Raw genomic sequence first — 10,037 nt, forward strand, 5'->3', positions numbered from 1 at the left:
CTGCGAGTGGGCGTCGTCATACCGACACAATAAATAATTTTTTTAAAAAAAAATCGATTTTCTGAAAAAAAAATTAAAAATAAAAATGTTAAAACGGTAATATTACCGGTTGAATTTTATTTTTTTATTCTATAAATACTCTCATTACCTCATTCATTTTACACACAAGCACACTATCTCTCATCTTTTTTTTTCTTCTCATCACTATCATATCATCTCTCTTTCCTCTCCAATTTCTGCAAAAATGTCTGGTGATGAAAACTCCGGCGGCGAGGGAGGCTACGACTTGAACGCGTTTGTCGACTGGGGGCATGTACAATGTTTTTATAATTTAAGTGTGCAATTTTTAATTTCTAATATTTTAAATGATGTCTTTTTTATTTATTTTTTTAAGATTTTAATTATGTATTTTTTATTTTTTTAGGATTTTAAATTGTAATTTTCTTTTATTTAATGAAGTGTATTTTTATTAATTGAATTTGTTGAAAATAAAAATAAAAAATGAAATTGAATGAATAGTTAAGGGATGAGATGGTTAAGAGAGTGAGGGTTGCATGTGTTGTCTTTTAATTAAGAGATGGGTAAAAAGTGCAATGAGGCTCATAAATAGTTAAGGAATGAGACGATATTGAGACAGAGATGTGAATGGCCTAACTATCCCACTGTCAATTCCCCCTCCGTTGATCACTATTAGCGGCTGTAAATTAAATATGCTTAAAAATATGTCAATATCACAATTGTCTAGATAATGACTTTAGAAAAAGAATAATACAGTTTCCCACTTAACATGATTTTAAATTATGCAAGTAATGCACTTAACGCTGCAAATTGAACAATTATTTTACAGAATTAATAAATTCTTGAAGGCACAAATTACTGAATTTTGTATATTACCCTATATATGGTCAAAATATACTCCTATATCTCTATATAAAGTAACCTACGCCGTCTTGTCCCGATTCCCACTAGTCAAGTAGTCAGCCCTTTCAGTCTATTTCATTGAACACACAAATAAAAATGAATTTGTTACATTTAATAACTATAGAAAAATATGAAAGTAATAACTAAGATGGAAACATATAATTGTGCGATTCAATGTTTCTACACTTGGTCGATGCGGTTACTCATTAATAACTAATATACACATTTTTTAGAAAAAAATCGATTCCATTAAATCTGTCGGATTCAGGGACTATATAAAATAAAATGAATATTCAGAATCAAAATGTATTTCTAAAACTATACGACACTCCTTTTAATTCAGCACCAAATTTTGCGGGGATGGGACTCTACATACATCACTTTATGTATTTTTACTACTTCAAATAGTATTGAATATGTAAAAATATAACACAGTCTGCAATTTTATTGTACTTTCACAAAAAATCCATTTATTATAAATTTATTCCAAATTTATAAATATTACTAGCGTATTTTGTTCACTTAAAACTTGAGTCAATTTGTTAGAGATTGGGTGTTGTTGTGAAGAAGAGATATGAGAAAACAGAGAAAAACTCTTATTAATTTCCTTATTGAAAGCGTACAAAATGAGCTAATGATAACTAACTCAACAAACTATCATTTTTATCTACAAACTCAAACACAACGGCTAGTTTAGGATCTACGGCCCAGATTAGAAGTTCATTAACTAATTCAATCTGACGGCTTCTGTGCATTCTCATTCTTATTAGCTCGGTTTGAGCTAACTTCCAGTTGAACCAGCAAACTCTCACAAGCTCCACCTTGATGGTTTCAACTGTCAACCATTGCTTAACCCCTTTTGCAAGCTAATCAACCTCATGCATAGCTCCAGCTTCTGCTTCGGTATGGGCTTTGTTAACATGTCCGCTGGGTTCTCAGATGTATCAACTTTGAACACCTTTATTTCACCTTGCTCAATCTTCTCCCTTATGAAATGTAAACGTACATCGATGTGCTTACTCCTTTCGTGGTATACTGAATGCTTGGCTAAGCATAATGCGCTGTTGTTATCACAACCAATGCTCACAACTTCCTGAATTACACCAAAATCAGACAGGATTCCTCTAAGCCAACATGCCTCTTTGACAGCAGAAGTCAGGGACAAGAATTCTGCTTCAGTAGTCGATAATGCCACTACTCCTTGAAGACTACTCTTCCAACTTATCACAGATCCATATAGACAAAACAAGTATCCTGACTGAGATCTTCTGGTGTCCAAATTCCCTGCATAATCCGAGTCACTCCAGCCTACCAAAGGATCACCCTCAAGCACCATTTCTCCATCAAACATAATCCCAAAACCCCTTGCTCCTTTCAAGTATCTCATCAACCATTTCAATGCGGCCCAATGTTCCTTACCATAATTTGACATATACCTGCTGGTTACAGATATTGCCTGAGCCATATCAGGCCGAGTGCTTATCATTGCATACATTGCACTTCCAATGATGTTCGCATATGGAACATTCTGCATTTCCCTTTTCTCTTTCTCAGATTTTGGCATCTGTTCAGCAGTAAGCTTATAATGCTGACCCATTGGTACTGAAACCTCTTTAGCATTCTGCATCTTGAACTTGCTGATCAGTCTTGACACATAATCAGCCTGTGTCAGCCAGATTTGCTTGCTCTTTCTTTTCCTTACTATGGACATGCCCAAAATCTTTCTTGCTGGCCCCAAATCTTTCATCTCAAAAGCAGATTGAAGATTAGACTTTACCCTTTTAATCTCTTTCATGTCAGCACCTGCTAGCAACATATCATCTACATATAAGAGTAGATATTCAACCACAGCTCCACCTGCTCTCTTTATGTACACACATTCATCATAGGCTGACCTCAAAAAACCACTCTTGATCATGTGGCTATTGAATTTCATGTGCCATTGGCGACTAGCCTGCTTTAAACCATAGATACTTCTTTTTAGGAGACATACCTTGGCCTCATCTCCAGCTTTCACAAATCCTTTTGGCTGATACATATATATAGTTTCCCTTAAATCGCCATGCAAGAAGGCTGTCTTGACATCTAATTGCTCAAGTTCCCAATCCCTCCTTGCCACAATTGCCAACAAGATTCTTATGGATGTGTGTTTCACCACCCCGGAAAAAACTTCATCATAGTCAATCCCATGCTCTTGGGTGAAGCCTCTGGCCACTTGCCTGGCCTTATATCTCACATTATCTCCACCAGCAGCTTCTATCTTCTTCTTGAAGACCCATTTACAGCTGACAATTCTTCTTCCATCAGGTTTTTCAACTAATACCCATGTTCCATTCTTTAACAATGAGTAAATTTCCTCCACCATAGCCTTCATCCAGCTATCCTTCTCCTTACTGTCCATAGCTTCCTCATAGCTGCTAGGTTCTGAGTATTCTATATCTTCTGCCACCATTAAGCAAAAGAATAGATACTCAGCATCAGAATATTTGGTTGATGGCCTTGTATTTCTTCTCAATCTGTCTCTGGCTAATTTCCAGCTACCTTGAGCTGCTGGAGTGATCTGCTGCTCTTGCTCTGGTGTTGATGGAGTATTAATCACCTCAGTATTCTGCCGCTCTTGCTCTGGTGATGATGGAGTATTAATCACCTCAGTACTCTGCCTCCCTTGAGTTTGTGCCTGCTCCACCATAATTTCTGGAATCAGTACATGCTCAGTTCCAGAAACCTTAGAACTTTTCTTGAATGGTAAATCATGCTCCCAGAAAACAACATCTCTATTAATGATGACTTTACCATTTCCAGGCTCCACACACCATAATCTGTATCCCTTCACACCGGGTTGATATCCAATCATAATGCACCTGAGAGCTCGAGCTTCTAGCTTCCCTTGCTTAACATGTGCAAAAGCCCTACACCCAAAAGTTCTCAAGTTCTCATAATTGCCATGTCTGCCAAACCATCTAACATCAGGGATATCACCATTTATACTTGAAGAAGGACACATATTTAGTAGCTTTACTGCAGTGGTGGCTGCCTCAGCCCAAAATCTTTTCTCCAAACCAGATGCAAGCAACATACACCTCACCCTCTCAAGAATGGTGCGGTTGGCCCTCTCTGCTATTCCATTTTGCTGAGGATTCATAGGTGCTGTCATGTGTCTCTTGATGCCTTTAGACCTACAAAATGCATCAAAATCCCTAGATACATATTCTAGGCCATTATCAGTCCTTAGACAACCAAGCCTCAGCCCTTTCTCACCTTCTACCTCCATACACCAGTCTTTAAACTTGCTTAGAGCCTCTGACTTCTCTCTCAATATGTAAATCCAAATCTTTCTTGAGAAATCATCAATAATGCTCATATAGTATCTACCTCCACCAATGGATTTTTCTTGAGCTGGTCCCCATAGATCAGAGTGAGCATAATCCAGAGGCTGGGAAGAAGTATGCATTGCCTTTGGATATGGGAGTTTCTTGGCCTTGCCTAACATACATTCCTCACATTCTGCTGGATCAGCCTCAGAATCCCTACATTCAACCAACCCTCTCTTTGCCAGCTCCTTTATAGTTCCCATGGCAGGGTGACCAAGCCTTGTATGCCATAATCCCATGCTACAAGATAATGCAGCATGTGCTTCATTGGAGTTCACCACCATGATGCTAGCAGTCATGTAGTATAAGCTTCCCCTCCTTTTTGCCTTCATGAGCACCTTCCCTTCCTTGCTCACTGTCATTTCTCCATTCTCAGATACCACCCTACACCCCTTACTCTCCAGAGATCCCAGGGATACCAAATTTCTTTTTACTTCAGGTATGTATCTGACAGAGTGCAAGATAATGCTTCGGCCACTTGGCATATTTGATTGTTACCAAGAATCACAGAACCAGAGGTTTCTTTTAGATCATCAAACCAATGAACATTTGGACTCATGTGGAAGCTACACCCCGAGTCCATAATCCAAGAACCAACCTCCATATACTCCATGATATTCAGAGCTACTGGAGTATCATCATCACCTTCCAGTGCTTGAGTAGAGTTCACATTCTTTCCAGCCATTTCTTCCTGTTTTCTCTTCCAACCGTAGCAGTCCTTCTTCAAGTGGCCGGGCTTCTTACACCAATGACAGGAACGGGTTTCTTTTTGATCACTTGGTGGATTCTTGGAGGCTTCACTGAACTTCTTGAACGGCCTCTTCCCCTTAAACTTCTTAACATTCAAGCTCTCTGAGACTGAATCAGTGAATCTCACTTCTTCCTTCTGCAGCTCTTTTGATCTCAGAGCCGATTGCACCTCAAGAAGTGTGATAGTTTTCTCACGGCCATATAAGATTGCATCACGCAATTGGTCATAACTGTGAGGCAACGCGTTTAGCAACAATATAGCCTTATCCTCATCACCAATAGAGACATCTATATTTTCAAGATCGTCTACAGTTTTATTGAAATCCTGCAATTGCTCCAAAACCCCCTTTCCTTCCACAAATTTATATGAATATAATCGCTGCTTCATTAGCAGCCTATTTGCCAAAGATTTCGTAAGATACAAATCCTCAAGTTTAGCCATAATACCTGCCGCGGTAGTTTCTCTGGATATCTCCCTTAGAACCTTATCACCCAGACATAGGACAATTGGGCTAAATGCCTTCGCTTCAATCTCTTCATCTTTCGAAGCAGATTTAGGATCCGAGGCCTCCGCCTCCTTATCATCCTTCGCCTCTTTCTTCAGGGCCGAAGATAAGCCTTGCTGCGTCAGCATCGCACGAACCTTCATTCTCCACAAGGCGAAGTCATTCTTGCCTGTGAATTTTTCGGCTTCAAATCTTGATGCCATCCTTTTTGCCGTGGATCCGTCTCCAACCGTAGAATTATCGGGAATTTGATCGATTCCCACAGACGGCGCCAATTGTTAGAGATTGGGTGTTGTTGTGAAGAAGAGATATGAGAAAACAGAGAAAAACTCTTATTAATTTCCTTATTGAAAGCGTACAAAATGAGCTAATGATAACTAACTCAACAAACTATCATTTTTATCTACAGACTCAAACACAACGGCTAGTTTAGGATCTACGGCTCAGATTAGAAGTTCATTAACTAATTCAATCTGACGGCTTCTGTGCATTCTCATTCTTATTAGCTCGGTTTGAGCTAACTTCCCGTTGAACCAGCAAACTCTCACACAATTCGACCGACTAACATTGCCGGAAGTTGATTTTCGGCATTGAAGGATTGAATGCGATTGAAGTTTGTATAGTAATATATTTTGTGAAAAAGATAAAAGTGTTGTCAAGTCAGCTTCTGGTGATATACGTAAGCTTCAATGGACAATTTGACATTAAAAATTCCAACTATAGTGTTAACAATAGTATAACGTTTGTTTGGTTTTCTAGATAAACTAATACGTACCAAGATGTTGTGAGATTATTTTAGTCATAGGGGATTAGCTATGACTAATCATTCTATGATTATTCATCTATAATTGAGTTGTGGGATTAAATCTCATGAACCAAACACACTACATATTTAATCTCGGATACAATCTTGCAAACCGAACACCCCCTAAGTGTAAGATTGACTCCATAGGGTAAACCTCGAACGACCGGCGGGGTTGCATGGCTTGCGATCGATTCAACTTCATCGTCGGTCCAATCGTCAGCTCTTGCACCTTCTATTGGGGTTTGTATACTAAAAGATGCTTCGAGCGTATATGCCTTTGTACAGTCAGCTCATGCATGTATACAAGAAACGCCACATCCACTTGTTTACCTAATTATGAGATCACATAATATAATATAATGGTTTATTATTGATATATAATAAACAAGTTTAAGGCTTCTTACTAAGAAAATTAAAGTAGGGGAATACGGTGACTTTCATGTGTTCACCAGTAGGGGACTTGACCAGATCTAGTAAGAAGAAAAACGAGTTCACAACCTAGATAGGTCTTGGCTACATATTGGTAAGGTTGCGGTGTTTGTGGTAATTCTCTCTTGCCTAAGAAGAGATTAGTAACACAAGTGTGCTAAAGCATTGAAAGGATCTAATACGAAATGCATTCTTTATTGCTATCTTTTGAAATAATATATTTCAAAAAGTTTAGTATTTTCTAGTCTATGATATTAATATCAATATTGTTTATTCAGTCATACACTACTTTGACTTATTAATATGGGAGAGTTTGTACGTAACTCAAACATGATATCTCGGGTGATAGTAATTGAATAAAATGAAGGTATTAGAATATTATTTCATAGAATCCGTGTGCCTAGTGTGGTATGATTAAATCCCCAAGAGGTGTTCGAAAAAGGAATTTATTATTCAGAAATCTGCGCAGTTGGAATTTTATTCCACGAATAATAAATAAAGTTTTAAGATAAAAAACTCTTTGGAGAATTAATTTAATTCAAGTCACGTAGCAGACAAAAGAATTAAATTGATGGATTACGATAATCTTAAACGCGGGAAATATTGTAAAATAAAATGGACCCAAGTTATTTGTAATTTGGTGATTTAGATGGGAGTGCAATATTATTCTTTAGTGGAACAAAATAATATTCCATTGATAATATATTAAATCATGGGTCAATTGATTTAATTAGATATTTATCTAATGGGTGAACCCAACATCTAAGTCATTCCATGGATTCCCATTCTAGCACAACAAGTCCAAGCTTATAAATAGTGTAGAGATGGGAAACCCTAGCCGCCTAAAATCTGCTCCTCTCTCTCCCTCTTGGTCTCGATTTTCGTGCCCTAACATGTGGGAGATTAGAGTTTTGGTTTTTATTCTTGTTCTATCCTAATTCATAGGATTAGATCAAGACAATCTTGTGTTTGGTTTGGTTTTCCCTAGATCTCATATCACTTTTATTTGATTCTTCGAGATCCACCCACACGGATGAATAATCAAGGAAGTGGGAATAGCATGGATGATTTGTAGTCGATAAATCAAGGATTTCCGGGTGGATCAACAAGCAACGTCAATCCTATGATGGATCAAGAGGTAACAATCGAATCTGCATCAAATTGCATGTCTATGTGTTTATTTGATGTGTTCATCTATAGATCTAGCTTATTCGCATGAAATTGGAATCGAATGCATAATCACCTAAATAGATCCGTAAGGACCTGTTTGTTTTCCGTGTCTTCCGCTGCGGTAGTTCCAACACCTTCATCGTGAATAATCATGTTATGCAAGATGATGCACGCGTACATGACATTAGCGATATGATGCTTATACCAGGACCGAGCCGTGCCTTTCACTATTGCCCAAAGTGCTTGAAGAACACCGAATCCTCACTCCACGCCCGTCCATGCAGACTCTTGCCACTGTGCAAAAAGGCCTCTCCCCGCATCCGTTGGGCAGGAGATCGTCTTCAAGAAAACTGGCCATCTCGGGTATATGCCATCGGCTAAGTAGTACCTCATATGATACCGCCGTCCGTTGGCAGTGAACTTGATAACCGGACCATTGCCATTGCATTGCTTGGTGGAGAGACTCGACGTGTTCAACACGTTGATGTCGTTTTTTGACCCCGCCACGCCAAAGTGAGCATGCCAAATCCAAAGACGGTGGTCAACAATGGCTTCAAGGATCATCGTCAGGTGGGTACCCTTATACCCACTGGTGAATTGGCCTCTCCACGCTGCCGGACAATTCTTCCACTCCCAATGCATACAATCAATGCTTTCTAATATTCCAGGAAAGTCGTGCACCATATCGTGCATCCTCATAAGGAACTGGCAATCTTCGGCATTCAGCTTGCGCAAATGTGTGGCACCGAAGGCGTCAATCTCTCCCGCACAAAATTTTACCAGACTCCTGGCCAGTTGTATCCCTGACGTGAAGATACTCGTCGAATATGTCCACCGTGGTGCCGTATGCCAACTGACGAAGCTCAACCGTGCACTTCGTGAGCGGGGATAGACCGCTTATGTGGGCCGCATCTTGCAGCTGCTGGAAGTACTCGTCGCGCACCTCCAATGCGTAAACAATCTGGAGAAACAGTTCTTGTCGCATCCTAAATCATCGGCGAAAAACCGTCGCTCCCCAACAGGGCTCATCAGCGAAGTAGTCCTCGAACAGACGTTGATGAGCTAGACGATGCTCTCGACGGACGGATGTCCGGTGGTGGATGGGCCGCGGGACCTGCTCTTCGGCTTGCTCTTGCTCTTGTATTGCACGAATACCTGCGAGAATCTGGTTCCCGAAAGCAAACATTGCGCGTTCCATAGCCCGACTTATATATTCTCCGCCATACTGGAAAAGTGAGTGAAAGAAAGAAATTGGAATAGAGAGATGTTGTGTGAGGGTTGAGAGATGTGTGAAAAATGAGTGAAAATAAGGTATATTTATAGATAGAAAATTAAAAAAAGGGAAAACGCGTGATCGGGCATCCGCGTCATCGGGCTCGACGCTGCAATGGATGCCCGATCGGGACGACCGACCTTTCGGTCGCGCGACTCGGGCTCGGGTGTTTGCAATGGATGCCCGAGGATGCCTGAGCCCGATCTCGGGCGATCGGGCATCCATTGTGGAGGCTCTAATGTTAAATTAAAATAGTGGTAAAATATTTGGATATTGGAATAACAAGCTGTGCATGGAAGTGGTATAAGCCATGTTCTAGCATACTTTGATTCTAAGAAAGTGTATTTATCTTTGATGCCAGCCTGTTTTGGGCTCTAACCCTCCCCCCTTATACCATTGATTAAATACTACTGCTACTATTTATTTAATGTAAAAGCTTAGCTTGATTGTCGGACTTAAACCACCATGCTTTTTCATACAATTGCCTAATTATTGCTTCACGAGATTCCATACAAAGATCCTAGCTATATTATAAACTATTTTCTATTTTTAAACTTTCAATTTTATTATTACATACAAAGATCCTATATTAATGAAAAATCCGGAGATTTACATTTGTGATTTGATGTTTAGAGCCTATTTAAGGTCGATGAGACATCTAATCCCTTGAATATAATCTTACTACAGTATTTGATTTTGGATCTTATTTGTTCTTGCTTCTATGTGTATATGAGTGGTTATTTTCAAACTTGATTTCCTAATAAGTTAAAGTGGAAATCTCCATAGTGCTGTCGCAATTTGTTAAATAAAAT

Source organism: Salvia splendens, chromosome 9, assembly GCF_004379255.2.
Source record: "Salvia splendens isolate huo1 chromosome 9, SspV2, whole genome shotgun sequence".
Taxonomy (NCBI): Eukaryota; Viridiplantae; Streptophyta; class Magnoliopsida; order Lamiales; family Lamiaceae; genus Salvia; species Salvia splendens.